Consider the following 5,105-nt stretch of genomic DNA (forward strand, 5'->3'; position numbering starts at 1 on the left):
CCTGGGAGGTGGAGGTTGCAGTGAGCTGAGATTGCGCCATTGCACTCCAGCCTGGGCAACAAGAGCAAAACTCCATCTCAGAAAAAAAAAAAAAAAAGTTAACGTCTCCCCAGCTTCCTGTAAGCCTCATGTAAACTTTCCACTAAAATAATTGCTCTCTTAGACATCATTCCAGAGTAGGACAGAACATTCGTCATCAACTCTTTAATTGACTTTAGTTATTTTATTTCCACTTTTATTAGTAGAGTCATGTGGTAGTTATCTTTTATTATTTTAGTTGATTATATACTGCCAAGAAGAAGAAAACCTGGGCCTGGTGTGGTGGCTCACGCCTGTAATCCCAGCACTTTGGGAGGCCGTGATGGGCAGATCACAAGGTCAGGAGATTGAGACCATCCTGGCTAATACAGTGAAACCCCGTCTCTACTAAAAATACAAAAACAAAATTTATTGTATAGAATTTTTGTATAGGCATGTATACCATGCCTAACCCTCATTCTATACAAAATACAGGGCTCACGCCTGTAATCCTGGCACTTTGGGAGGCTGAGGTGGGCGGAACACTTCAGGTCAGGAGTTCGAGACCAGCCTGGCTAACATGGTGAAACCCCATCTCTACTAAAAATACAAAAAATTAGCTGGGCATGGTGGCGGGTGCCTGTAGTCGTGGCTACTCGGGAGGCTGAGGCAGGAGAATGGCATGAACCCGGGAGGCGGTGGTTGCAGTGAGCCGAGATCACACCACTGCACCCCAGACTGGGCAACAGAGTGAGACTATGTCTTAAAAAAAAAAAAAATGCAGACACTTCACTTGGCATCTCCAGTGCCTTCAGCTTTCTGTGCCTGGTCTGTTTGGGCATCTCCATTTTCTTCAGGGTTATTCCTCTCCTTGCCAGCATCAGCCTTTCCCTTTTTTCCTTTGGGTACCTTCTCTCCCTTCTTTACAGGGCATTTTTAGGCTTGGGCTCTGGCTTTGGAGGAGCAAGTTTAGCAGACAACCTCCCGGATCTTCTCTGAGGTTTGTCCTTCACCTTGGCTTTATCTCCTTTAACATCCCCTTCAACCCTTCTCTTGGGCTTGGTGACCATGGTGGCATGACATCGGCACTGGTTGCAGGGATGCAGAGCGCATGGGCTTTGGTCAACTGGGGGTCATTCTCGCCTCTTCTTCACACTGCTCCACTTTGAAGATCTTTTCCTATCATCATATAAACAGCTATCTGCTTTTTATATTGTGACATGATATTTCATTGTATACATATGCCTTTATTGAATCAGTCACCTTATTTATGTAATCAAACGTTTATTTCCAATTTTTGCTGTTACAAATAATCTGCAATAAGTCATGTGCATGGCTCACACCTGTAATTTCAGCACTTTGGGAGGCTGAGGCAGGAGGATTGCTTGAGGCCAGGAGTTCAAGACCAGCCTGGGCAATAGAGAGAGACCCCATTTCTACAAAAAATAAAAATAAATTAGTCAAGCATAGTGGCACACACCTTTGGTCCCAGCTACTTGGGATGCTGAGGTGGGAGGATCACTGGAGTCAAGAATTGGAGGCTGCAGTGAGTTATGATCATGCTACCGTACTCTGCCTGGGCTACAGAATAAGATCCTATGTCAAAAAAATTTTTTTGCAGCCAATAACCTTAAATACACACCATTTTTGTCTATGTGTGACTCTATGTAAACTCCTGGAAATGAAGTTGTGGAGCCATGAGTTTCACAGTCTGATTTCTCTTAGAAGCAGACTTTGGGACAGAAATTTAGAGTTCCAGACATTTATTAGGAGGTATCCCTGGGTTCAACAGCTATGAAAGGGAAAAGGAGGAAGGAACTTGGCAGAAGCAGAAGCTGACCTGTGATGCACTCATGCAGCCTAAGATAACCCCATAAGAAAGCTGTGGAGCTGAAATGACTCAGCAGAGTTATCCTGCACTGGGGGGAAGTGGCAAGGCCTTTATATCAGTCATTGGATGTGGGCTGCCACAGAAAAGCATATCTTTGGGTGAGACAGCTCTTTGCTGCTGAGGCAAAAATTGAAGGGGCTGACAAATGAAGACTGACTGCTGACAGAATTCCTAGCAGCTGGGGCAACAAGATCTTTCTGGAAAGGGGTATCTACATTTTGTAATTTTTATGATTTTACCAAATCGACATGACAAGTTATTATTTATTTATTTTTGTTTATTTATTTATTTATTTTGAGACGGAGTCTTGCTCTGTCACCCAGGCTGGAGTACAGTGGCGCCATCTCAGCTCACTGCAACCTCCGCCTCCCAGGTTCAAACAATTCTCCTGCCTCAGCCTCCAGAGTAGCTGGCACTACAGGTGCCCACCACCACGCTCAGCTAATTTTTTTTTTTTTTTTTAGTAGAGATGGGGTTTCACCATATTGGACAGTCTGGTCTCAAACTCCTAACCTTGTGATCCTCCTGCCTCGGCCTCCCAAAGTGCTGGGATTACAGGTGTGAGCCACTGCGCCCGGTCAAGGACATGACAAGTTATACTCCATAAGCAATGTATGAGAATGTCTGTTTACCCATTATCCTCCCCAACATAATGCATTATAAAAATTCTGTATATTTTCCAATCTGGTTAGGTAAAAATGTGACATCTCCATGAGGTATTAATTTTCCTTTTTTTATTTTTTTGAGATGGAGTTTCACTCTTGTTGCCCAGGTTGGAGTGCAATGATGCGGTCTCAGCTCACTGCAACCTCTGCCTCCCGGGTTCAAGGGATTCTCCTGCCTCAGCTCCCGAGTTGCTGGGACTACAAGTGGGTGCCACCACGCTTGGCTAATTTTTATATTTTTAGTAGAGACGGGGTTTCACTATGTTGGTCAGGCTGGCCTTGAACCCCTGACCTCAGGTGATCCACCCACCTTGGTCTCCCAAAGTGCTGGAATTACAGGCATGAGCCACCACTCCCCGCCTTGTCAAGGGTTTTCTCACAACATGATGGAGACGGTTAAAGGGGAAGTAGATGCATGTGAAGAGGGGGAAACCTGAGGGCATCCTGGCTTTATAACAACCCATTCTCTCAGGAATTAATCCATTCTTGAGAGAATTAATATAGTTTCTCAAGAGCAAAAATTCACTGCCTGACTGAATAGCACCAAGTCATTCATAAAGGATCTGCTCCCACAATGTAAATGCCTCCCACTAGGCTCCACCACCCAGCACTGTCAAGTTGGGGATTAAATTTCCACATGAGTTTTCTAGGGACAAACAAAGCATATCCAAACCATAGCACTAGGTAAATGTTATTCACAACTGATTCATGTGGACTGCTCTGATTACCTTTCTTTATGCCACTTCTTGGTTTCTCTACAGTTAATAATTGATTCCTTTCTTTGCTTTGCTTAGTTTTCTCTGTGTCTATCGCTAATTCTTCCTTCAACTCTTTAACAGATGTATCACTGCAGTCTGTGCTACCAACATCTTTTGCCTAAATTATTGGGATAATTGCTTCCTTATTAGGCAATCCAGTTGCTTCTTTTTTATCTCTGTTTCCATCCTTGTCTGCCAATAGTCCATTCTCAAATGGAAGCAAGAGTGAACCTTGTAAAAATGTATGCTAATTGTTTCACTTCTATTACAGCTCTCCATTTTCCTCAGAAGCAAAGCAAGTTATTACAGTCATCTATAAGGCCCACAGGATCTGACATATCCCCCCTACCCTGTACCTCTCTGACCTCATTTCTCTTGCTCCTGCATCTCTACCTCTTACACTTCTTCACCCTTACTGGCAATTCCCTATTCCTAGAAAGTTCTGCCACATATCCACATGACTAAATGCCTAACTTCCCTCAGGTCTTAGCTTAAATGTTACTTCACAATGAGGTCTACCTTGACTATCCTATTTAATTTTTGTATTTTTTTTAGTAGAGACAGGGTTTCACCATATTGGCCAGCCTGGTCTCAAACTCCTGACCTTGTGATCCACCCACCTCGGCCTCCCAAAGCACTGGGATTACAGGCATGAGCCACGGCGCCCAGCTGACTTTTTAAATACTAGTCAAGTAATTAACTTGGGATCATTTGTACATAAAGTAACCTCCCACTAAAAAAAATTTTTATGAGCTTTGAAATCCAGTTATACACATGAGCTCTGGATTTCATCCTTTTGTTAGACTACTCTTCCTTCAACTGGGAGTCTCTGAACTAGAAAAATCGCTTATCAATATTGCTAACTCTCAAAAAGAGTTTTAATGATGTCTTAATTTACTTTCAAGTGATAGAATCTGTGAGTAGTTTAGCTTCAGCTGCACTCTAGAATAGGAGTCTGTGATACTCTAACTGCTCAAGGAGGAGCTTGTGCTCTTATTGGAGAAAAAAAACAATGTTGTTTCTCCATGAATAAGTCAGGAATTATAGCTCAAAATCTTGGAGATCTTGATTTTTTAGATCAGACCCAAATATTACACCATTTTAGAGAGGCATAATCAGTTGATGTATTTAATTGGTTAAATCTTGGCTCTTGGGGAGTTTGGCTTTGGGATATTTTTCAAAACTCAAGTAGGAGGTGTTATCCTCCTATTAGTCATATTCATAATATTCCTTAAACTTATATTCTCCCAAGAGTCTTAAATGCTTGAGCCACTGACTCAACAGATGATCTTCATGAAGACTGAACCTCAAAAACTACATGAACAAGAATCATCAGAGGAATCATTCTAGTTTGCAACCTACATGTCTATAGAAGGAAAAACAACATGGGGTGACCAAGAGTAATCCTAAATAGCTGGCCTCACTCTGAATCCAACTGAAAGAATGACCAAAAGGGGAGAATTACTAAAGAAAATTCAAATGGAGGCTACAGTTTGGATATACCCCTAAGCCCATAGCCACATGACAGAAATTCAATTTCCCTCGAAATGCCAGCTCTAAACATAAAGGAAATTTAAGCCATTCTTTCTTGTCAGCATGATTTAATAAAATAGAACAAATCAGCTACAGGCAAACAAGTTTATACAGCTTTTCTTCCCATAAAAAGAATGGAAGTTTACAATAATGTCTGAAAAATTACCTGAACACATGCTGAAGATGGTAAGACAGACTTTATTCAAGGAGAGCCATGGTGGTAGGTATAGGGACCACTGC

This window comes from Colobus angolensis, unplaced genomic scaffold, assembly GCF_000951035.1.
Source record: "Colobus angolensis palliatus isolate OR3802 unplaced genomic scaffold, Cang.pa_1.0 Scaffold12, whole genome shotgun sequence".
Taxonomy (NCBI): Eukaryota; Metazoa; Chordata; class Mammalia; order Primates; family Cercopithecidae; genus Colobus; species Colobus angolensis.